This window comes from Lissotriton helveticus, chromosome 6, assembly GCF_964261635.1.
Source record: "Lissotriton helveticus chromosome 6, aLisHel1.1, whole genome shotgun sequence".
Classification (NCBI taxonomy): domain Eukaryota; kingdom Metazoa; phylum Chordata; class Amphibia; order Caudata; family Salamandridae; genus Lissotriton; species Lissotriton helveticus.
In genome coordinates this window covers 210,439,444-210,466,163 of record NC_136067.1, presented here as the reverse complement: position 1 = coordinate 210,466,163, position 26,720 = coordinate 210,439,444, and the positions used below count along the sequence as shown (strand labels likewise).

General features: G+C 37.6%; 1 protein-coding gene across 1 annotated transcript in view; it reads left to right on the top strand.

Annotated features, from left to right (window-relative positions):
- LOC144762429 (cytochrome P450 2K1-like) overlaps positions 1 to 26,720 on the top strand; it is a 457,464-nt gene that overhangs the window by 311,634 nt on the left and 119,110 nt on the right. The window lies entirely within an intron of this gene.

The following is a 26,720-nucleotide window of genomic DNA, read 5'->3' as shown; positions in this document are numbered from 1 at the left end:
ACAAGTAAAGACGCAAGGAAGCAGTGTGAGGTTGGATCATTGACATTGGTGGAGGACCAGGTAAGAATGGGAGGGAGGCAGTAGGTGTATAAATGGCTAGGGGACTGGGATCAATGAGGACCATGTTGAGCAAGGCCAAACAATAGGGAAAAGAGAGTGAGGCTGGTGGGAGCAGTGGGATAGAGGAAGAAGATTAAATGGTGCCTGGGAGAAATAATACATGACATACAGGGGATTGGTGGGATTGAAAGTTAGCAAAAATAGGCAGACAAATAAGGGGAAGGAGGAAGGGACAGGACATGATCTCCCATCCAGTGCTAAGAGTCGAATGCTATAGAAACATGCAAAAGAAAAAATAGTTCTATGTCATCACCATGGAAATGATCCAGCTCATCCAATCAAAAAAGTCCAAGAGCAAAATGCTTCAGGCACACCATTAGGTGAAAAACAGCATGGTGCATGTGAAGGTTTAACTAGCCATTTCAGTAACTGAGAGCAGGTTACACAATCGAACAAACAATGCTTTCTGGAAAGTCCTTCATGGAAAAAAAGTTTTCCTGTTTAAGTATATTTCCTATAAATGTGGTTCTTATTACTCTAAAACATGTGGATCAACTGAAATACACAATGCACAGCCCAACAAGGCCTCTTAGCAGAAAGACAACAGTAACTAAGCCAACACACAGTATTCATTGGCTTCTTCTAAATGCTCTGTTTCTAGTTCTTATGATCCAACAGCAGAATGCTCTGGTTTAATAATGTTCTTACCAAGGACACACTGTGTAAGGCTCACTTATAGGCACTGCCAACCAGAGAGACAAGAGTTGTTTGCCCAGGTGCATGCTGTTTGTTTTAGAGGCCAAAATGAGGGTGGGGGTGGGGTGGGTGGCTATGACATCAACCAAGATGGCCATGCTAAATTAGAGCTCTGCCGGGACCCTCTTTACCAGGCTAATAAAGAGTGGGACAATGGGGCAGCTATAGAAACAAATGGCAGAGAAATACCCCCCCCCCCAGGCAGCTGAGACACTTATCTGTAGTTGGCTGTGAGGAATCCCTATAAAATGGTGCTCATGGATCTTGTATGGTCAGGAGATGGTGCGGGCAGGAGGGCCCCAGCAAAACATACAGCGGTGCTGTGGGAGCTAGTAGACTGAGGAACATTGATAAAAAGTGGCAGGAGGCTGAAGAGAGGTATGATTCCAGGGAGCGTAATGTCCTAGGAAAGTATATACGCTGGAGGTACAGGATTGGAAGAGGTTAGTTGGAGAGGTACATGAAGAGGCAATGAGGAAAAGCACACAAATGACTCAGGAAACCAAAAGCATCAAACCAGGCCCAGAAACGACAGTGAGACCCTATGAGTTTTCTGTTACCCTCTTGTAAGCAACCAGTATGAACAGACAGCACAGCCTCTTCTCACAGGTGGATTGAGAAAGCAAAGTTTACAGACATAAGCTTTGTGGTGGAAAGAGTAGCCGACGTTATCCAATAAAAAGTCATCGCATCCATGTAAAAGCTGTTATCTTGCTCAAAGTGGCATCAAAATACCCTTAAGGCAGTGTCTTGATACCATAGACAGTAGATATGGAGTAGAAACTATATTTATTGCATATGTCACCCAAGAGGTGAACATAAAAGAAACTGATGTATTTCTTAGAAGCACCCTTGAAGATTATAACTCCTCAGTCCTCTGTGGGGTCTTCTGCAGATATTACTAAAATGGTTTGCTATCCATTGTCCAACCATTTAAAAGTGAATTAAGGGATAAAATTATGGTGGACATTTGCAAGGCTATCACATATATAAAGGCCAACGTGGGGTAACAGATTGCAGTTCAGCTGAATAACTTGGACTCTTTAGGAACTAGCATTCACGACATACAAATCAAAGGTCACAAGGTGTAATCAGCAGATTCAAACCTAATGGGTCAGGTTAGTCTCTACTAAACACAATTGGAATATCTGGGGTTAAAATGTGAGGACTTGGAAAAACAAGCTCACCAAGAAACCATAAGAGTGTAAGCCCTAAAAGAAGGAGTGGAAGGTCCCACTCTAGAATCATTTATTATATGCCTCTTTTCGGAATGTGGTAGGCAATGACCAATCACTAATTAAATTTGGCATGGTGCACAGGGCAGGTCAAAAGAGGACAGGTGAGGCAAGAGGACCGAGAGAAGTTATAGCGGAATTTCTCACTAGCCAACTATTGCTTTCTGTCAAATTGTACTTTATTTGTAGCTGAGGTTTTCATGCAGCTAATTAATCTACAATAAATGTGCCAGTCAAATGCTCCCAGCAGACAGCTTCAAGGCTCTAGAAATATTCTGTCATCCCTGTTCCTCCAGTGTACAGCTGTTACTCACACGTGTGTAACTTCATCACATGAGGCACACTTCCTAAAGCCATAGTGCCTGTGAATCCAATTTTCTTTTTAACTGGCATGTTTTGGTGTGGTGTGAAAGAAATGAATACAACCATACCATGGATTTCTTCCGAAAGGCTTGACTACTTTTTACTGAAAAGCCATGAAGCAATCCTGAATTACTATATACTACTCCTCAGCCTTCTCCTCTTTGAGGTAAATCAATCTATCCATGATCTTCTTGAATTTGTTTTGCCTTTGCAATAAGTGCAGTGTTTTGTTTCAATTCTCATTATGTGGGCCTAACATGTCCCCATGATTGCTGAGTGCATTATTTTATTCCCATGTCTTTTAGCCTGTGACCAACCCATTTACATCCTTCTGTTGCTGATCCTCATATAAGCTGTGAACAACGTACACAGTTACCATTTTAAATGATTACCCATTTAAGTTTAATTATAAAAGGGCAGGTTTACTGGTTTTGCCAATGCTTATTGTGAATTTATAGGTGACAGTGTAACAGTTATATCTAAGCAAGGTAATGAAAGCCTGAATTCCACGACATAGGCAAAGATATTATTTTTCAATCTTTTAGTTAGAGAATATAATACGAAGAGCGCTTACAATGAGGAGAACAGCCAATTAGGCTTTATTCAATGGTGTATGAAAATGTATCCAAATACTATAAATTAAGCTCAAGGATAATTTAACATATAAAATATGAATAATTGTTTCTCCACCTACTATTAAAAATTTGCAAGATTTGTCAAATTAAACAACACACGAAGAAGACTACCAGGCTCTTTCTTAAAGGTTGGGTTACGTATACTGTGCATTTTATGAGAATTCAACATGGGTTAATAGTGAACTATAACTTACAATGCAATAAAAAAAGACTAGTAGATTGCTATGAGTAGTAAAGTTTTCATCTAAAGTTCTATTGATCAAACACTGTTCATGTCATCCTCCCATTCAATTTTGGATTAAAATTTTCTAATTTGTCGTGGAGCACACTACATTTAAGACACCTTTTATTTATTACGCAAAGCATATAAGTGAAAAGATTGCATTTTGTGGTGTCAGTAGTTGTAGGGGTGTACGAAATTCCGACTTGTTATTATTTTCTAAACCCGCTTAAAGTTTCGGAAAACCTTTTTCAAATCATTAAATGTGCTTGGCACATTTTAAAAAGGGTTTTTGCATTACCTAATCATCTGATTTACCAAATCAAAGGGTTTGCGGATGCTAAAACCATTAGTACATGAGGCCTGAAGAGTTTAAATTTCTATTTGAGTCATGAGTGTGAGTCTTTAAACTATACAGGCTAGTTTAAACCCAAAATAAACCTCTATGAGAATCCATCCCAAGAAGTGACTAATGGAGTTCTTTGGTCAAATTGTTTGCAAATTGTTTTCTTCCAGAAATTAGGTGAACTACAGCATACAAAGCTGGTTTTAAAGCAGCGACAGGCATCGTGTTTGCCGACAATCCTATTTCTTGGATGCTGATATACTGTTGGCAGTGAATAAGTTCCAAAACATTCTTCGCCCTCTGAGCAAAGCTTTCAAATCTCTATGCTACAAAACCTCAAGACCGAAAGCACAAATAGGAGATTTTCTGCCCTTTTCAATTAGCTACACAGTTGTAACAAGCATTGGCATAGTCAATAGTTCTAACCATTGGGACCTTATAAGTGGTTAGCCATGCAGCACTTTATCCTGGGTCGTATGCCACTAGCGGCTGAATATCTATACAATTACTACACATTGGGTCATGCAGTCTGATTAAGGATTACATGCTTGTCTCCGCCACACGCTTCTTCTTCCTGGGTGGCATTTGGAAATTAAAAGCAACAACGGGAGGGTGGGGGTGAATTGAAAGCAACTATAGGAGGGTGGGAGAGAACAGAACGCAACAATGGGAGGATGAGGGGAGCATTGTATAGATGACTTCAAGTTGTTGACAGATCCAGTTAAAACAGTCATACTTCTAGGAATCTTTCCATCATCGTGCAGCCTGAAAGCAAATGGTACGGGGAGTAACATGTTCATATTCCAGTAGAGAAAAAAAACAAGTCCAGACCCACCATTAGCCCCCCCACAAACCCTCAACTCTCTATTGCCTGTGGTCCTTGGCACATACCTACGCTCAAAGCCTAACATGAGTCAAGATAAGGGTTTTTGCCTCAAAAACCGAATTTACTTTTGACCGTCAATAAATTGTGCTGAATGCATATTTATCAGAATAAACAACAGACTGTCTCCTCGGGTCTTATCAACGCACTGTAGGCCTGTGATATGCTGTAAAATGTGGTCTATATCTAAACTCTCTCATCAAGCATCAATCATAAATTGTGTTAACCAAAAACAAGAAAAAACAAAAAGGGGGAATTTATCCCTTAAGGACTAGAACGCTCACTCACCCGTAGGTGACATGCTTCAACATATGGGTTCCTTCTTACCAGTAGGAAAACCTAGACCTACTGGGAGCTGTGACTTCTTCATTGTGATGAAGGAGCTCAGAGATGTTTTGTTTCAGTTATTACTATAGGGGATGGATGCTAAATCCCATATGTGAGCCTCAAGGAGTCACGAGGGTGCAGCACAAAAAAGAGAAATAATGTGATGAATTAAAGTAAAAAGGGAAATGTTAAAACTGCCTGGTTGATGCACAACCACAAATGTATTCACGTGCTCTCCCTAACAGGATTAAAATGCAATGCAAATACGTAGTATAGATTTAAAACTACTATTGGTACAAGGTCGACATGTTTCAGCCATATGATCAGTTTCCTGTATTGGTGGCTTTCTTCAGGACCAACAAGAATAGATAATTATGTTTGCTGCTGCTAATATATACAGTGTAAATAAAAAAAAATGTATACAGAACCAGTATTCCTGCGTCGTTATGTCAGGTAATACATAGAATATCTGAAAAATAAATGAGAGAGAAGAGAACAGACACACAAATCATTTGAAGTGCTCTGCTACTGATATACTCATATGTCAACACATGGATATCAACAGTAGATCATGCTTCACTTACCCTCTATAGTAGGATATTAAAACCTCACCTCAACCTGGCAGGCAGCTCAGGAAGGAGGCCCAGCTCTGTGGGAAAAATTAACAACTATAAGTCACACCTAAACAAAACAGTACCAGTTTTATTAGGGTGATTCTGATACTCCAGTGTACTCAAAAGTGCCAGACTGTCACATATCCAAGAACATATCTATTGTTTTATTAAAGGATGGAATAAAAATTAAGTAATCATGTATCTACATCTAACTCACTTTTTTAGAAATGCTTTTCTGGCTTACTGTAATATGGTAATTGGCTGTATACCACACATCTATGCTAATTTAGCAGATCATACTGCCCATCTGTAATCAGCTGTCATGAACTTGCTAACTCCCATTTATAAGTGAAAAAAGCCGGGAAAATTTGAGGCTCTGACTGATTATGGGCAACCAGACGGAATACATATGGTTATCATGACCAGAAGATCAGAGAGGACAAAGCCACCCAACCATCCAACTTATAGCCCAATCTAAGTGGGAAACATCCTTTACAACGCAACTTTTACGATGCACAGCCATTACAACGAATCTTTTACAACGCAAGTGCTTTTACAACGCATGCTTTTACAACGCATGCTGTTACAAAGCAGGTGCCATTACAACGTAAGTATATAGTATCTTTATTATTTTAATAATTCTTTAATTTATATGTTAGTATTACATTGTTTTTAATAAATTAAAAAATATATAATTTAAATTATTAAAAATATTTTAATAAATTAAAATAAATATATAATTTTAATTATACTTTTAAAATTATACAAAATAAATTAGATAACTAATTTTGTTATTAAATATTATGTTTTTTTAAATTAATACTTATGTAATCTTTTATACTAGTGTTAGTAATAAAAGTTTATAATTTTAAAAAAATCCTAAAGAAAAAAATAATACTAAATTAATAATTAATAATTAAGAAACAAATAATATAATTTTTTTAATTTTTTTTAGATTTAAAAATTAAAAAAATACTAAAGTATTAATTAATACTAGAGTAATAAATAAATGACATATTTAAATACATTATTATGATGATAAAAAATTGATAGAATAGTAATAATAAATACTAATTATAAATAAAAGAAATATTTAAATAAATAAAAAAAACATTTAAAAGAATAGTATAAATAAATACTAGAGTAATAAATAATTAAGATGTTAAAAAATTGATAAAATAGTCATAATAAATAATAGAGTAACTAATTTGAAATAAAGTGTATTATAAGGGGAAATTATTAAAAAAATTAAATAGTAAGAATAGTATTTGAAAAAAGAGTAGTTAAAATTGAAATGTAAGTAAAATGAAAATAAATAAAAAATTGTAAAAAATGTATACTCAAGTAATAAGTAATACTAGATTACCTAATGAATATAAATTAAAGAAAGTGGAATAATTTGATTTTTTTAATATTGAAAGAAAAGTAATTTATTTAAAAAGTTTAAGATAAAATAAAAAAAATAAAAGTAAAAATTAATATTAGAGTAGCTAAGGATTAAAATAACAAGAGGAAATACTTTTATAAAAAAAGGTAGAAGAAATAGGACAAATAAAATTAGGGAAACAATAATTAATTGAATTAAAAAAAATAAGGGTATTTATTTATTTAAAAAAAAGTAAAAAATAGATAATATATAATAGAAACTATAAAGAAATTAAAAAATAATACAGTAGTATTTAAAAATACTTTTAAAAGAAAAGTTCCCACGCTTTTGTATTGATTTCAATGGAGAGTAATGTCCTCCGTTTATTTCAATAGCTCATGTTATGAATGCCGCGGATCATTATTGAAAGCATATTACAGCTAGAAGACAGATTGAAAGGAAGGAAAAGAGACAAGAATAGAGGTAAGAACAATTTAAAGGATATATTGGTAGTATAACATTAATAGTAAATGTAAATTTAAAATTATGAAATCATATAATACATGCACAGGAAATTTATAAAGTGACTTTTTTATTTAAAAAATATATTTTGGAAAAGAATATTTTATTAAAATTTATACTTAATTTTAATATGACAATAGATGCATGTAACATTTATAAAAAATGTTTAGAACTTTGTAATATACATTTAAAGAAATAATCCTTTTTTAATCTTTGTTGCTCTTAAAGACGTCGATGCGTAAACGTGAATGCGAGCGGCCATTTTGAACAGCGTCGAAGGAGGAAGCAGCTGGAAGCTGAACTGCGCTCAGGTAGGATACAATTTAAATTTTATTTATGTACATAAGAATGTTTAACAGTATATCTATATTGTAAAGAAAGGATAAGGAGAGGTTGCATATGTAAATTTAAATATTTATTGTGTAATTTCAGCATGTTGCCGATCATGTAAGTAGAGTATGCCTTTGTCGGGTCGCCTTTAGTAATTTATTAATCTGTATTATTATTGTAAGGTTGAAAATTAAAGAGAATTTTAATGTAAATATTATTCTAGAGTATGTATGTTTAAAAAACTGCAATGAAAGAAAATATCTCTTTGAAGATCGAATAGATGTACTTTGGATTTTTCGGGTGATCAATTTTTAAACCAGTTTGGATTTTGGAGAATAGGTTTTTTGGGGTGATCGAGTTGGAAACCTCTTTGGATTTCGTGCATTTTTTTAAGTTACAAATTTGAATTTACTTTGGATTTAGTGGACTATGGTTTTTTGGGGTGTTCGAATTTGAAAATCTTTGGATTTCGGGAGTTTAGGATTATTTTAGAGATCGAATTGGAAACCGCTTTGTATTTTGTGGATTTTGGATTCCAGTCGAGAACATTTGGAGAAGAATATGGATTTCGAGGAATATGGATTTTAAATGAGATCGAATTGTCAAGAAATTGGATTTTAGGGAGTCTGGATTATGGATATAGTTTTGGAATTTATGATTTGGATTTTGACTTTTTTAGTATTCAATCAAAGAAGATAGTTTTTTTCAAAAATACTGCATTTTAAAAAATATCAGAATCGTTTTTGAAAATGGAAAATGAAAAAAGGTGAAGAATTTGAAAAGGATTTAATTGCAAAAAAATTAAACATCATTGGATTGCAATTGGTTTTGGATTTTACTACTAAAAGGTTTTTTTTTGGGTATAAAAAGATGAAGAAAAAGAAAGAATACTACTAAAGGTAATTGAAAAGTAATTGTAATTTAGGGCAAATCAGGAAAATAATGTGTATATTAGAATTAAAAATGTAGGATGTTAGCAACATTTTCTAGGTAATCTAAAGCCACACACAACGAAAACTGTTGTAAGATAGCTAATAGTCTCTCGGACATTTGTTTTGATTTTTGGGAGATGCGTGGGTTTAGACTACCTGTTAATGTTTGAGAGATTCTCATTTCTTGTAAACTTTGCTCCTTCTTCAAAGTTTCCAAAAAATGATAGAAGTTGGGGTGTGGTTTACCAATTGTATGGTTGAAGGAGTTATGCCATCCCTCTATGGCATTGTTTGTTTTTGCTTCTCCTTCTAAACAGCTCATGTAGGAGTTCCACCACTCCACATGGAAACGTGGATTCCTTCTGCGACCCGACCTGCTTAGATGCCCAATCCATGTGTCTTCAAAATAATTTAGTAAGGGTGCCAATTTATCCTCGTTCTCATTAAAAAATTCAGACTCTGTAATTGCAGTGTAGTACTCATCTACACTTTCAGGAAGAACAAAGCAAAGAGCAGTTAGTTTTTTTAGTTCAAATTGTAATTTGCTATCTGATGAATAATCTGCAACCAGGGATGTTTTTTGAAGTTTACGCCAAAAAGCCTGGGAAAAATGAAAAAAGCTTCCCTGAATTTGGGTATCCGTGTACGTTTTGGTGATTACGTTAATCATTGCAAATTCAAAATCTACAATTATTTTCCTAGGACTTTTATTGGATGTTTTACTTTTAATGACTGATAAAAGTTCAGTGTAAGTTGCAGTTTGTTTATCAGGTAGCAAACTATATGCTAAGGGAATTACATTGTGGTTAATCTTTGCATGAATTGTGTAAATTTGGGTAAATGTATGTGGTGTACTTTTAAACGTCCCAGCCATCATCCAAATTTCACTGTTCTCTAATTTAACAAGGTTGCGGGGAGTACTAAAGATTAGAATTCGTTTCAGAGGGTTTTGGTTGTCAAGCAGGAGGAAAGGTTCATTAGAAAAAGAAATAGTGAGTTCTTCAGTAATTAGAATGTCAGAAAAGGTATGAGGTGTTGATGTATGGGTATTACTTGCCTGCTTTTGTCTTTGAATAATTCTTCTCAAATTGGGAATGATAGGCATACTGCTAGCTACATGACAGGGGACATGCTGTGCAACCTCTCTTAATATGGAACCTGTTGAGTCATTGGAGGTGCATGCAATTGCTTTCATTTCATTAATGGTTTCACGAACCTCAATCTCCATTGCAGAGGCAGAGTGGTTATGTTCAGTTTTTTTAATAATAGTTTCTCCATGAGTAACTGCTCTGCCACTGCAATTGGTTGAGTAATACTGCACACACCTCCAATGTCTTCGTGGTTCACCTAGCCTTTCTTTACAATATAGATATCCTGCATGCTTTAGTAAGCGGTTTCCTTTCTTTGATTTTACGTAGGAGGCAGTTTGTTCAGAAGACATTTTCTGTAAAGATAAATAAATAAATAGAAAATAATTTAAGTGTGTTATTATGAAGGAGTATTTCTAACTTTACCTATTGTAGTTTTTTAAAGGATTTAAAGTACTAATCCCACACTTTCCCTACTGCTGCATTTTCTTGGAGTTAGAATAGTAAATGGTACCCCTACACTATACAACACTTTACCTAATGCTGCACCTTCCTGGAGTTAGAATAGTAATTGTTAGCCCTACACTACCCCATACATTCCCTAATGCTGCACCTTCATGGAGTTAGAATAGTAAATGGTACCCCTACACTATCCCACACTTTCCCTAATGCTGCACATTACTGGAGTTAGAATAGTAATTGTTAGCTCTACTCTACACCATACTTTCCCTAATGCTGCACCTTCATGGAGTTAGAATAGTAATTGTTACCCCTTCACTATCCCACACTTTCCCTAATGCTGCACCTTCCTGGAGTTAGAATAGTAATTGTTACCCCTACACTATCCCACACTTTCCCTAATGCTGCACCTTCCTGGAGTTAGAATAGTAATTGTTACTCCTACACTATCCCACATTTTCCATAATGCTGCACCTTCCTGGAGTTAGAATAGAAAATGGTAACCCAACACTATCCCACACTTTCCTTTCTGTACCAATTTCTTTTATTTTTTTACTGGTTCACTTTTGACACATTTACCTTTATAGATTGGAGTTTTTATGTTTTGGTTGAAGATGTGTATTCGTTTGGCTTTTGTTCGATGCTTGTTAGATGATTATCTGTTTTGAATGCAAAAAAGTATAATTGAGATTTGCATTTTATGAAAATATATTTCTTCTTTCTCTGTAAAGAAATTTCAAAAACAATATTGTTTATGTTTGCAAAACACACTGTATTTTACATGGTACATAGGCCTACTGCTGCACGTTTTTGGTGTTAGAATAGAAAATGTTACCCCTACACTATCCCACACTTTCCCTAGTGCTGGACCTTCGTGGAGTTAGAATTGTAAATGGTACCCCTACACTATCCCACACTTTCCCTAATGCTTCACCTTCCTGGAGTTAGAATAGTAAATGGTACCCCTACACTATCCAACACTTTCCCTAATGCTGCACCTTCCTGGAGTTAGAATAGTAATTGTTAGCCCTACACTACCCCATACTTTCCCTAATGCTGCACATTCACGGAGTTAGAATAGTAATTGTTACCCCTACACTGTCCCACATTTTCCCTAATGCTGCACCTTACTGGACTTAGACTAGTAATTGTTACCTCTACACCATCGAACACTTTCTCTAATGCTGCACCTTCCTGGAGTTAGAATAGTGAAAGAAGCTTCAGTCTAAAGCACAATCTTACTTCACACAGAAGAATTTGTAGACCTTAGCCCAAAGAACGAGACATTATCACTAACCTAACCATTGCTGAATGCCTTTTGAAGCACCTGTGTTAGGAATGCTTGCAGTGGAACAAGTGAGGATAAGGGCCTGGAAGCAGGCCCTTATCCTCCCTCTTTTGAAAAAGCCCAACCTTGACCCAATGGTCCATGCCAACTGTAGACCCATTTCTCTTCTCACAGTCTATGCCAAGGTTGTAGAGAAGCACGTCCATTCCTCTCTCTCCAACTTCTTGGAGACCAATGACATCTTGCATCGCACCCAGTCTGGTTTCCGAGCAAATATGAGCACGGAAATTGCAGTGCTGGAAGTGACGGAGGCAATTAAGGAGGTTTTGGACGCCGGGGGAAAGGTGATGCTGGTGATGTTAGATCTCTCGGCGGCCTTTGACACCGTCCCCCACAGCCGTCTCCTTTTAAGACTCCGTGAGATTGGTCTGAGTGAGACGGTGTACAGATGGTTTGAGTCCTTTTTAGCCGACCGCCAACAAACAGTCTGGGCCCCCCCGTACTCGGCCTTAATGCCGCCATTGGAGATAGGAGTTCCCCAGGGCTCAATTTTGAGCCCAACTCTTTTTAACATCTATATGGCCCCTCTGGCGGCGCTGGCCGAGTCCCATGGCGCCCAGATTGTTTCGTACACGGATGACACCCAGCTCCTCTTCTCTTGTGATAAGCACTCAGATTTCAATGGAGAGAGCATCAGGAGCGGTCTTGAGGCTGTATTTGATTGGTTTCAACTTAATAGCCTCAAGTGCAACTCTGATAAGTCAGAGGTACTTTTTTTCGGCTACCCACCAGACCCGGGTTGGAAGTCCTGGTGGCCAGCGGCCATGTTTCCACCCTCTGCCGCTTCCTCTGCGGCCAAGAATCTTGGAGTGAAGGTAGACAATGGTCTTACTTTAAAGCCACAGATCCTCGGCGTAGTGGGTCAGTGCTTCGGTCTCCTAAAAATGCTCAGGAAGTTCCTGCCATTACTATCTCTTGCCCACAGAAAAACCACTGTTCAACCGTTGATAGGCTCTCACTTGGATTATGCCAATGTGCTCTACCTTGGCCTTCCGGAATTCCTTCTATCTCGTTTGCAAACAGTGCAAAACTCTGCTGCGCGAGCGATTTTCGGTCTTCATCGGAGATCCAGTGCAAGTGACCTTTTAAAGGCCCTCCATTGGCTTCCAATTCGGAAACGTATCATCTTCAAAACTCTTACTCTGGCCTTTAAGGCACTGCATGGCATAGGTGCCAAATATATTAGGAAAAGATTGGACTTTTATCTTCGATCTCGGTCGCTCAGGTCATCTTCCCAGGCTTTAGCTTTTGTCCCGGTAATCAGCCGAGCTCGTATTGGAGGTCGCTCCTTCAAACGTTTGGCGCCACAATTGTGGAATGCCTTGCCTATGTCTTTGAGGAAGAATGGCAATCTCTAAGCCTTTAGGAAGGACCTCAAGACATGGCTTTTTGTACAGTAAGCGTGCTATCCTCTCCTGCTCCGTACCTCTTTGGGTTATTAGCGCCGGGACACTCTTTTGAGTAGCTGAGCGATATATAAAATTTATATTAACATAACATAACAATAAAATAACATAACAATAGTACATGGTACCCTTACACTATCCCACACTTTCCCTAATGCTGCACCTTACTGGAGTTAGAATAGTAATTGTTACCCCTACACTATCCCACACTTTCCCTAATGCTGCAACTAACTGGAGTTAGAATAGTAATTGTTACCCCTACACTATCCAACACTTTCCCTAATGCTGCACCTTCCTGGAGTAAGAATAGTAAATGGTACCCATACACTATCCCACACTTTCCCTAATGCTGCACCTTATTGGAGTTAGAATAGTAATTGTTACCCCTACACTGCCCCACACTTTCCCTAATTCTGCACCTTCCTGGAGTTAGAATAGTAATTGTTACCCCTACACTATCCCACATTTTCCCTAATGCTGCACCTTCCTGGAGTTAGAATAGTAAATGGTACCCCTACAATATCCCACACTTTCCCTAATGCTGCACCTTTCTGGTGTTAGAATAGTAAATGGTACCCCTACACTATCCAACACTTTCCCTAATGCTGCACCTTACTGGAGTTAGAATAGTAATTGTTACCCCTACACTATCCAACACTTTCCCTAATGCTGCACCTTACTGGAGTTAGAATAGTAATTGTTACCCCTACACTATCCAACACTTTCCCTAATGCTGCACCGTCCTGGAGTTAGAATGGTAAATGTTACCCCTACAATATCCCACACTTTCCCTAATGCTGCACCTTCCTGGTGTTAGAATAGTATATGGTACCCCTACACTATCCAAAACTTTCCCTAATGCTGCACCTTACTGGAGTTAGAATAGTAATTGTTACCTCTACACTATCCCACACTTTCCCTAATGCTGCACTTACCGGAGTTAGAATAGTAATTGTTACCCCTACACTATCCAACACTTTCCCTAATGCTGCACCTTCCTGGAGTTAGAATAGTAAATGGTACCCCTACAATATCCCACACTTTCCCTAATGCTGTACCTTCCTGGTGTTACAATAGTAAATGGTAGCCCTTCACTATCCCACACCCTGTCTACTGCTGCACCTGTTAGGGGTGTTACAGGTCGTCTAGCTTGATTCTGAATTATTTTATATATAATATAAAATAATTGTAAATATTAAAGAAACAGGAAGTTCAATTTAATGTTATTAATTAACTCAGGAATCGTTTTTTGATAGGAAACTCTTTATTTAGCTATTGTTAAAAGCAGCTTTCAAATTTGTATTTGCCAATGCTTTATGTTTTTGGGTCCTTGGGAAATGCATACAGAATCTTCCCATTCAGATTGTGCGCTCTTCATGAGAGAGGCGCGCGCAGGACCTCATGGATGGAGTCTTCAAGGAAAAGAGCTCGCGCTGGCTCTCGAGACTGTGTGAAGTCTATAAATAGACTTCATCTCCAACGGCTCGGCGCTTCATCTGACGTTGTAATCTAATGAGCGCTTCTGTTTCTGAGCCTGAGAATCGTGAGAGCACTTGAAGAGTTAATTTTCCTTTCAAACCCTTTAATTCCAAGACATCGCTTCCCTTTCCCTGTCCCTCGTCGTGTATCGAGGTTAACTGTCGTCTTCAGAGGAAACGTGTGTTTCTCTGAGTGTGAAGACCCGAGTATTTCCTTTCCGCGAGCGTCAGCTGAGGTATCGAGTTTCACCGTCTTCCTCCAGAAAGCCGGTTCAAGACTTCTGTTCGCCGTGCTGAGCCAGCGAAAGGGCAGTAAGATTTTCTACTTGTTAAAAGAACTGAAGAGCCTTAAAAACTTCGAACGAGTGTTCAGCAAAACTGATGAACTTGAACTAATGAACTTTTATTAAAAAGGCTGAAAGCCTGAAAGTTCGTGTAAAAAGTCAAGCCTTGGCTAAGACAAGGAAGTTTTAGTGATATAGCCTGAAATGTATATTTTTAGAGTCTACTAGGTGTTAAGGTTTGAGGTAATCTGTTAGATCTCCTGAGTTGGAAACAAACCTTGGTAAAAGCAATTATTCAATTGCGTTTCCTCAGAAAAGAACAAAAGGTGTAAATAAGAAATTAAGGAAACTTGAAAAAAGGGCTCTTGTTGGAAGGGTTTTCAAGGGAGCTTTTGGAACATAAATTTAAATGTACAGCAGTTATATGCAGTAGGTTGTTGTCACTTATATCTTCCAACTGCAGATTATCCTGGAATTAAAAGAATTGCAGAAGTCACAGGTATGAGTAGTTGCATGAATGAAAAAGTTAGTTTACTAAAACCAATTAACTAACTAACTCGTTTTTTTTTTTTAGAGATAAGTTTTAACTGACTTTGTAATGTTTTTTCAAAAGGCAACTAAGTTTGAGACTGTGCAATTCAACTTCAGATAGAGTGTGAACAAGGGCCTTCATATCTAATGGTCAGTAAAAAGAGAGATTAATTGTTTTCTTGAGATCGGAATAACTTGACTGAATAATAATCAACTGTAAACTTTTCATAACAGTTCAACGTGAAATCTGAGAAACGCAATTGTAAGAAAGATCTCGGCCTGGAGCACTCTTTGAGAAACAACAGCTGAAGCCAGTGTTTTGTTTATATGTTGTTGGTTTCACTGCCCACTTCCCCTTTCCCTTGGGGAAAAGTTGTCTCAGTCAGAGTAGAAATCCTGATTGTGTCAATTGATCCTTGAGGGAGTTGGGAGTTTGCAGCTGCAAGAGGAAACGTCAGAAGTGACTCACTGGACTTTCGCAACAGAAGACGAAGCCAGCCTTTTTACAAATCGTTTCCTCTTGGTTTTGTAAACTCATCCTCATGGATGTTCCACAGTTGACACAGTTAGTGCAGAAATTGAATGTGGAAATGGAGAAATTCTCCAATCGCTTTGTCAGGAATTAGATGAAACTAGGGCTGGGTTTTCTGTTTGGAGAGATCCTACCAAGGAAAGAAAACCAGTTTTAGCACCAACTAGGTTTGGTATTGATGCTCAACAGTCACGTTCCTCAGTAGATCAGTCTGGAACTCAACCAGTCCAAGTCACGGTATTTACTCCAGCTTCTTTCCCATTGGCTAATCCTGAGAGATTTTCCGGAGATAGTTGTAGATTTGCAACCTTCCTTAGTTAATGGCAGCTGCATTTCATGTGCAAACCACAGATTTTTTCTTCAGACACCGCTAAGGTAGCATTTATAATTTCATATCTTGGGGGAGTGGCTGCGAATTGGGCGATGCCCTTGGTTGATAATAATGACCCTTTGCTTCACAATCTGCAAAATTTTAAGGTAGCCATGTCCAATTTATTTGCTAAACATACGTTAGTTCAGGCTTCAGATAATGAGTTACTGAGTCTTCGTCAAGGGACAAAGGATCTCATTTCCTATATTACAACTTTCAATAGACTTTTGACTGAAACTCAATGGTCTGAGGTGAAAAGAATTTCTTTGTTTTATAGGGGCCTTAAGGATGACTTGAAAGATTCCCTTGCACATATAGTTAATCTACCCGAAGATTTTAAAGAATTTCAGGATCTGGCAGTTAAGCTCGATCATAGATTAGGTGAACGTAAAAATGAGAAAACAAGGAGCGATTTTAGAAGTTCACAATTTAGAGTTGAGAAAAAAGAGTCTGAGATTAAGAGTTCTTTGGTTGAACCTGTTTAGTCGGGTGGGTTTAAGGGTCCCTTAACTCCTGATGAGAAGGAATGAAGACGTAAGGGTAACTTGTGTTTATATTGTGGCAAGCCAGGGCACTTTGCTAAGGATTGTACTGTTAAACCTGCTAAAAAAAAAAGCTCTAGTGATAGAGACCCTTTCATCTAATCCGTCGGAAAACTAGAAATCTCGAGGAAAGTGGAGATCGTTTCTTCGAGTAAATCTTCTTCTAAGATCTCTCAGTTTGTCACTAATGTAACTACACATATTCCCAAACATTTCACAATTCGGATGGTTTTTATTTTAACCACACTACAAAGGCATAGTATTCCTGTAATTCTGGATTCTGGAGCCACAGGGAATTTTTTCGATATTGAGTTTGCTCATAAATTAAATTTGAAATTTGTTGCCAAGAAAGAACCTGAGCCAGTGAGAGCAGTGGATGGTTCGGTATTGTCTTCCGGTATGATTAGTTTTAACACTGAGCCTTTGACCTTGGTGGCTGATAATGGTCACACTGAAAAGGTGTTTTTTGACTTGATTGATGCTCCAACGTTTGGAGTAATCTTGGGTATTCTTTGGTTGGAATTACATAATCCTAGAATTGATTGGATTAAAAGAACTGTTACTTTAGAATCTTCTTTTTGTAAATTGCATTGCTATCAAGAGACAAGAGATCCAGTAATGCCTCTTTTTTGCGCTACTTTGAATCCTGAAATAAATAGACTTCCTGTGAGTATCGGAATTTTTCGAAGGTTTTTGATCCGGTTGAAGCAACTAAACTGCCACCTCATGGAGTTTATGATTGTAGAATTGATTTGGTTCCTGGAGCTGTTCTACCTTGCAGCAGAATTTATGCCTTAACTGAACCTGAAAACGATTATTTGAGGAAGTATTTGGATGAACTTTTAGAACTTGGATTCATCCGTCATTCCACTTCTCCTGTTTCGTCTCCACTCTTCTTTGTTGCGAAGAAGTCAGGAGATTTGAGAGCTTGTATTGATTATAGAGCTGTTAACAAAGCCACAATTAAAAACAGATATCCATTACCGTTAATTCCTGTACTTCTGAATCAAATTAAAGGTTTTAGTATCTATACCAAACTAGATCTTAGGGGAGCATATCATTTGATTCGAGTCAAGGAAGGAGACGAGTGGAAGACCGCTTATCGTACGAAATTTGGTCTTTTTGAGTATACTGTTATGCCGTTTGGTCTTTGTAATGCTCCGGCAGCCTTCCAATATTTTATCATTGAGGTCTTGCATGATTTGTTAGATGTCTGTTGCATAGTTTATATTGATGACATCTTAATTTATTCTAAAAATTCAGAGGAGCATGTGCAGCATGTTCAAGCAGTTTTACAAAGGTTGAGAGATCATTCATTGTTCGCAAAATTAGAAAAATGTGTATTTAATGCCTCCAAGGTGGAATTTCTTGGTTATTGTTTATCACCTGAGGGAATCCATATGGATCCTAAAAAGGTTGAAGCAATCTTGACTTGGCCAATTCCTGTTTCAATTAAGGATACACAGAGAATTTAAGGATTTGCCAATTTTTATAGACGGTTCATTTCCAAATTTTCTGAAATCGTTACTCCCATTACTCAGTTGCTTAAGAAGGGAAAAGTCTTTTCTTGGACTGAAGAAGCAGATCAAGCTATTTCTTTATTGAAGAAGGCTTTTACTTCAGCTCCGATTTTAGTTCATCCAGATCCTGATAGGCCATTTTTTGTAGAAGCAGATGCTTCTCAGACAGCTATTGGTGGTGTGTTGCTTCAAAAGGATTCAAATTCTGGTCATTTACATCCAATTGCTTTCTTTTCTAGGAAGCTTTTGTTAGCTGAGCAGAATTATACTATAGCTGAACGGGAGCTTTTAGCTATTAAAGATGTGTTTCAGGAATGGTGACATCATCTTTTGGGGGCAAAACATACTATCACTGTATTTTCTGATCATAAAAATTTACAATTTTATTCCACGGTAAAGGCTTTCACTCCCAGACAGATGAGATGGTTACAGTTTTTTAGTGAATTCGACTTTTTAAATACTTATCGACCTGGAAATAAGCAGTTGTTATCTGATACACTTTCTCGATTAGTTTGTGAAAGGGATCTTATTTAAGTGAAGGAGCCACCAAGTATTCTGCCTCAGGAGAAAATAACTGCTGAGATTCATTCTGATAGTTTTTTGGATTCGATTAAGGAAGAATTAAAAACTTATAACATTCATGAGTGGTTATCTAAGAAAGGGAATTCAATCAGAGAGGGTCTGTTTTATCACAATAGTAAGTTGTTTATTCCCACAAAAAGTTTACAAGATAAGGTTATGCAATGGAATCATGATTTGGCTATTGCTGCTCATCCTGGCATTAATAAAACCTTGGATTTATGCCAGCGTCATTTTTGGTGGGAAAAAATGATTCCGGCAATTCAGTAATTTGTGAAAGCTTGTCCAGTTTGTTCTAGACAGAAAGCTTTACATGCAGTTCCTATGGGTTTACTTCATCCGATGATTATTCCTCCTCAACCTTGGCATACAATCAGTTTAGATTTTATTACTGATCTGCCTAAATCTAATGGTTTTACCACAGTCCTTGTAGTGGTCGATTTGTTGTCTAAGATGGGACATTTTATTCCTTTACACAAAATTCCCACAGCAGCAGAATTTAGTACTGTGTTTTTATCAAACATTGTTAAACTTCATGGTCTTCCCTCAAAGATAATTTCTGATAGAGGTCCTCAATCTATATCTAAATTCTGGTCACAACTTAGCAAACAACTGGGTATTGAGTTAGCTTTGTCTTCTTCCTTTCATCCACAGACTGATGGGCAAACAGAAAGGGTTAATCAGCATGTTGAGCAGGGTCTACGATGTTTGCTATCAACTTCCTCTAGTCATTGGGATGAAATTCTGCCTTGGGCAGAATTTTCTTATAATAACACCACACATTCAGCCTTGAGTTGTTCTCCTTTTTATTTTCTCACGGGTCAACATCCTAGATCACTTCCTATTCTCTTACCTGAGGAACAACAGTTCATGCCTGCAGTTACTGACAGGTTGACATCTTTGATTGATATTCAGGAAAAGGCTAGAAAACAGTGGATCAAGAGTAAAGTATCTATGAAAAGAACTGCTGATTCTCATCGTAAATCTTCTCCATTGTACAAGGAAGGTCAGTTAGTTTGGCTGTCTACCAGAAACATTCAGTTAGAAGGTCCCAGGAAGTTGAAACCTAGATTTATTGGGCCTTTTCAAATTGAGAAAATTCTGAATCCTGTGTCTTTAAAATTAGTTTTGCCTGAAGAGTATGGTATTCATCCTGTTCTTCATGCATCTCTTTTGAAACCATTTGAACCTTCTACTCGACCTGATAATCCACCACCGCCTGTGGTTATTGGAGATCATGGTGAATATGAGGTTAAATCTATTTTAGATTCAAAGAGAATTCGGGGTACTTTGTTTTATTTGGTTGATTGGAAGGGTTATGATCCTTCTGAACGATCTTGGGAACCAGAAAGGAATGTTCATGCCCCTAGACTTGTTAGATCTTTTCATGCTTTACATCCAGACAAACCTCGTCCTGTGAGACGACCTTTGGGGGGAGGAACTGTTAGGGGTGTTACAGGTCGTCTAGCTTGATTCTGAATTATTTTATATATAATATAAAATAATTGTAAATATTAAAGAAACAGAAAGTTCAATTTAATGTTATTAATTAACTCAGGAATCGTTTTTTGATAGGAAACTCTTTATTTAGCTATTGTTAAAAGCAGCTTCCAAATTTGTATTTGCCAATGCTTTATGTTTTTGGGTCCTTGGGAAATGCATACAGAATCTTCCCATTCAGATTGTGATCTCTTCATGAGAGAGGCGCGCGCAGGACCTCGTGGATGGATTCTTCAAGGAAAAGAGCTCGCGCTGGCTCTCGAGACTGTGTGAAGTCTATAAATAGACTTCATCTCCAACGGCTCGGCGCTTCGTCTGACGTTGACGCTTCGTCTGACGTTAATTTTCCTTTCAAACCCTTTAATTCCAAGACATCGCTTCCCTTTCCCTGTCCCTCGTCGTGTATCGAGGTTAACAGTCGTCTTCAGAGGAAACATGTGTTTCTCCGAGTGTGAAGACCTGAGGATTTCCTTTCCGCGATCGTCAGCTGAGGTATCGAGTTTCACCGTCTTCCTCCAGAAAGCCGGTTCAAGACTTCTGTTCGCCGTGCTGAGCAAGCGAAAGGGCAGTAAGATTTTCTACTTGTTAAAAGAACTGAAGAGCCTTAAAAACTTCGAACGAGTGTTCAGCAAAACTGATGAACTTGAACTAATTAACTTTTATTAAAAAGGCTGAAAGCCTGAAAGTTCGTGTAAAAAGTCAAGCCTTGGCTAAGACAAGGAAGTTTTAGTGATATAGCCTGAAATTTATATTTTTAGAGTCTACTAGGTGTTAAGGTTTGAGGTAATCTGTTAGATCTCCTGAGTTGGAAACAAACCTTGGTAAAATCAATTATTCAATTGCGTTTCCTCAGAAAAGAACAAAAGGTGTAAATAAGAAATTAAGGAAACTTGAAAAAAGGGCTCTTGTTGGAAGGGTTTTCAAGGGAGCTTTTTGAACACAAATTTAAATGTACAGCAGTTATATGCAGTAGGTTGTTGTCACTTATATCTTCCAACTGCAGATTATTCTGGAATTAAAAGAATTGCAGAAGTCACAGGTATGAGTAGTTGCATGAATGAAAAAGTTAGTTCACTAAAACCAATTAACTAACTAACTCGTTTTTTTTTTAGAGATAAGTTTTAACTGACTTTGTAATGTTTTTTTAAAAGGCAACTAAGTTTGAGACTGTGCAATTCAACTTCAGATAGAGTGTGAACAAGGGCCTTCATAACTAATGGTCAGTAAAAGGAGAGATTAATTGTTTTCTTGAGATCGGAATAACTTGACTGAATAATAATCAACTGTAAACTTTTCATAACAGTTCAGTGTGAAATCTGAGAAACGCAATTATAAGAAAGATCTCAGCCTGGAGCACTCTTTGAGAAACAACAGCTGAAGCCAGTGTTTTGTTTATATGTTGTTGGTTTCTCTGTCCACTTCCCCTTTACCTTGGGGAAAAGTTGTCTCAGTCAGAGTAGAAATCCTGATTGTGTCAATTGATCCTTGAGGGAGTTGGGAGTTTGCAGCTTCAAGAGGAAATGTAAATGTAAATGTAAATGTAAATGTACAGGAATTTATATAGCGCAAATCACCAAGCGGTTTCTAAGCGCTTGCTTAGGGAACCCGTCCTGGTATTCCCCTGTGAGATAACTCCGGCAGGGTATTCGCAAGGTGAAAGCCAGGCATCCCGCTGCGAGGGGCCGTTGTGGAGAGTAAGCAAGCTATTGCCCAGAGTCGCAGAGTGTGAACCCGTGAATCGAGTAGGCACCGGAGCGAGAATTGTCGAGTCCATGGACATTTTAGGACTCAAGACCCCGCCGAGCCGGGAATTGAACCCTGGTCCCGGGCTAACCTCTGCTTCCAGGTCTGCCTCCTACAACCAGTGAGCCACACTTCTCCACACGTCAGAAGTGAATCACTGGACTTTCGCAACAGCACCTTCCAGGAGTTAAAATAGTAAATTGTACCCTTTAACTATCCCACACTTTGTCTACTGCTGCACCTTCCTGGACTTTCAATATTTATTGGTACCCATAATCTATCCTACATTTTCCTTTCTGTTACAATTTCTTTTCATTTTTTAATGGTTCATTTTTGACACATTTACTTTTATAGTTTGGAGTTTTTATGTTTTTGTTGAAGATGTGTATTTGTTTGGCTTTTGTTCGATGCTTGTTAGATGGTTATCTGTTTTGAATGAAAAAAAAAGTATTATTGAGATTTGCTTTTTCTGAAAATATGTTTCATTTTTCTCTGAATTTAAAAAAAAAAAAACTTTATTGTTCAAGTTTGCAAAACACACTGTATTTTATATGGTACATAGTCATTATTGCTTAAATTATTAGGAATTAGATAATACTTTTGAATATGCAGCCATTTCTTGTTTGTTTGCATTGAAATAAATTAAATAAGGCCTTTTCTAAAGGATATATGACATTTGCATATTTGAAATGTTATTAAACTTGTTTTACCTTTGGTTGTTTACTTTTGCGTTCTTGGCTTGGATTTTCAGATTGAAAATGAAGAGCAGTATTTTTTGGTCCTGGTTGAAAGATAGAGAAATAGGAATATTTGTTGTACTTTTTTAAAATATTGTACTTTTTCATTTTGTAAAGAAAATGTTTCTATACTATTGGCTTTTGCACCCTTTCATGTGCGTCCAGTACAGGTTTGTGCGGGTGGAATGGTGATGGGAAAAGCCACTGGGTGGGGGAAGAGGGAGTGAAGGGACAGGGCAGGGGAGGGGTGGAGGGGAGGAGGTGGAAGAGTGGGTGAGGGTGGGGAGGGGAGGAGGGGGAAAGAGAGGGGAGGTGGGGGTGTGTGGACAAATAAGGGGGGGGTCAGGTACATCCAAATTTAACCTTTTTATACAAAGGAGGCGCCTAATCTCATCGGTAGTCATCTAAACCAATGTAGCTTTAGCACCTTTTTCAAACCCTAAAAGTATGGCATTCCATTTCATGGAGATATGGGTTTTGTATATGTTTTGGTTGATAAGGTTCTGCATCCTTAAAAATATACATTTATAATAAATAATTGAAATAAAGTACCTTTTTCAATCATGATATATTATGCTTTGCACTTTAATTGGAGAAACCACTGTAGCAGAGTTGTTGTTGGGTGCTTCACATTTATTGTATTTTCTGACGATAGAAAACATTTGAGATTTGTTTATGTTTTAATATATGTAAATTGGAGTAAGTAATTTTTGTTTAACTTTTTACTACAAAACATTTAATTCTAAAATGTTAAACATAGAACTAAAACTGTGATAGTGCTACGTGATTTACTTTAAAAAAACAATAATAATATTGCTTTTTTAAACATTGCTGCATGTGAGAATTAATTGCTTTGTCACGACATTTGAAAACGTTGCTTTTTTTGGTTAAGCAGATTAAAAGTAAAGATATTTTATAATTATTATAAGACTTACATCGTAGAGTAAATAGTTGTTATGGTGAAACGCTGTTATTTGTAGAATTTTTTTTTAGAAATCTGAAAAAAATGTGTTATGTTTAGTTTTTGAAATTATTATATTGAGATTAATGCTTATTTTTTTTTATTTAAATGGATACGTACTTGTATTTCTGTAAGGATTAGTTTTGGCTTTGGTCCAGGTCGTCTATGTGGCAAGAGGTCAGAAGGTCAGTTTTTTGCGTCTGCTCGCTCTGGGAGTTGTAAAACAACTGATTTCAAAATGGTGTCTTACTCGTATTTATAGGTTTTTGTGTGGTTATCTGTAATTTTTAAGAAACGCTGCGTTTAAATGTGTTTTGTATTTACTTTAATTTCCTGTGAAAACATGTATTTTAAATTATCGTTTTAAAAGTGTGTGTTTTGTGTTTGGAATAGCGTTTGGTCCTCTATTTTGTTTTCAGTCTCTAGGTGTTATTTCATGAAAAGAGTTGTAGGACTTATTTGTTGTGCTTATTGTCTAAAATGGCGGCTATGTGTTTCTTATTTCGATTATATTTGTTAAACTTATGTTCTTTATTTTGCATAATAATATTTCGTGAATAATTTTTTTTAATGTGTTTTATGTTTCTAAATGTTTTCTCAATGTGAGTATTTTTTTATTACTCGAGTATTAATTTTAATACTAGAGTATTACTTTATGAAAATGCCGTGTTTTATTTTGTATTGACGTACAGTTTATTACCACATTTTAAATTACTTCCCCGCCCAAAACTCCTATTTTCCCTGCATCCCGTGCCAGGATTTATTTATCTGTCAAGGCCTTTTGGTGGCTTCCCCATTGCCTGCAGGACTTGAAGTACAAAGCGCATGTGCAGCAATAGCACACTTAATCTGTGCGGGCATGCGCTATAACGTATTATTTGTTATACCTAGTACCGCGCCTGCGCAATGGTTTGCCATTGTATCGGCATGTTATTATCACAGGCAACCTATTTACTACCATTATTATAAGCCACACTTAAGTTGCAATTTTGGCATCAATAAACAAAGTTGCAATTGTGGCGTCACTAAAAAAATGACGTAAAGCCATGCGATGACCCCACGATTCTCAATGATATCAATGAGCATGCGCAGAAGAGCAGTGTCATCGGTGTAATATAGCGCTCGCTCAGTGTACCAATAAAAGGATTGTACATCTAGTATGAGTGTAAATCAGTACCTCATATGCGTAACGAGTCCCATATTTCAATATTAGTTATTTAGCTCAATCCTCCTGAATAAAAGGTAAATAGGTAGTGATACTACCCTCAAAGTGTATGCTCTATATGTCAGTGTTACTGTTTCATCTGAAACAATTATTTCATGTAAACTGGAGAGATTTCTCTTTTTACCTATTGATACCAAGGGGCACATTAGGATGGCGGGCGGACTCTGTCCGCCCGCCACCCTAGCGGAAATCGGGACCGCCCGACTAAAGGGCGGGGGTCCCGACAGTGCCATTAGGATGCGCCCGCCACAGTGGCGGGCGCATTCCTCAATTTAACATTGTGGCGGGCGGTGCTCACTGCACCGCCCGCCACAATGTTACACAACAAAAGCAGCCTTTGCACAATCGAAGCGGCAGGCACCACTCGGTGCCTGCCTCTTCGATTATGCCAAGGCAGGGGGTACCACAGGTACCCCCGTGTGCCACCCCCCTTTGGCCTTCACTCTGGGGGCCCTGAGTGAACACCGCATGCCGGAAAGGCATTGAAAGAAGCCCATAGTAATATGGCGGGCGGTGTCTAACAGACACCGCCTCCATGTTACACGTTTTCCGCCCCGGCCGCAAGGCGACCGGGGCGGAAAACAGGCGGGCGGTGTTTTTCACCACCGCCTTCCCCTCCGCCATCCTAATATGGCGGGGGGTTTGGGCTAGCAATGTCGGGCGGTTTGCCTCATTCAATAGTACTTATTATTCCAGTGCCTTTTTGCTAATGTAGAATGTATACATGAAGGATCTCCAATTTATCCTATATCCAAAAATACACTCAACATAGTCCCGTGATATCAGTACCTTTGTTCTGATGCATGTCGCATGGTGTTATATGTACAATAGATCTCATATGTACTCTATAGTCACACATTTCTCTTATAGGGACCTTAACTGTTGTTTGCATATGCCCCTATTCTTAAAAATATCTAGCCTGAAAAACAAGTGGGGGCAGGTAGTTCAAATGTTAATATTTATTATACAAAGTATTTACAGGAAACGCCTTACTGTGGTACTGACACTATCTTTGCAAATTGTTTCTTATCTCTAGAGTAAGTGGTATTCTACACATTTCGCTGGTAATGCAAAAAGGAAAGGATAAAAAACCAAGAGCTTAGGCTTATGAAAATGTATCTTATCAAACCATAGCTACTAAGTGTATATATTTTCCATTGTGTTTATTTTTGCCAAATGTGTGATTTTACAGGGTTAACCACGGTATCTCGTCGTTCAGGCCATTAATCTCAGATTTCAATTTAAACACCCACCGTTGTTCTCGTCGCAGCAGGAACTTTGAAACATCTGTAATGTGTGACGGGATCCAAGGTTGTTCTAAGACAAACCAAAGCAGGTCTGTTTCTGCGTGGTGTTTGTCTAAGAAATGGTTAGTCAGTTTTGTAGATCTTTTACTGCACCGAATTGTGCTCTTATGTTCTTATATTCTGATTTCTATCTTCCTTGTCGTCATACCGACATATCGGAGTTTGCAGGGACACCAAATCAGATAAATTAGTTTCTCACTGTTACAATTGGTATACTTCATAATTTTCCGTACCAATATCAATTTGTGTCGTCTTCTCTGTTTGCGGACACACCGCACATGTTCCGCAGGGAAAATGGCCCATTACAGGTGGAAGGTTCCATAAAGAAGTTTGTTCTTCCTTGGTCTTTTTCTCTTTTGGCCGATTACAGATGGGCAGTATGATCTGCTAAATTAACATAGATGTGTGGTATAACCCCAATTACTATATTACAGTAAACCAGAAAAGCATTTCTTAAAAAGTGAGTTAGATGTAGATACATGATTACTTAGTTTTTATTCCATCCTTTAATAAAACAATAG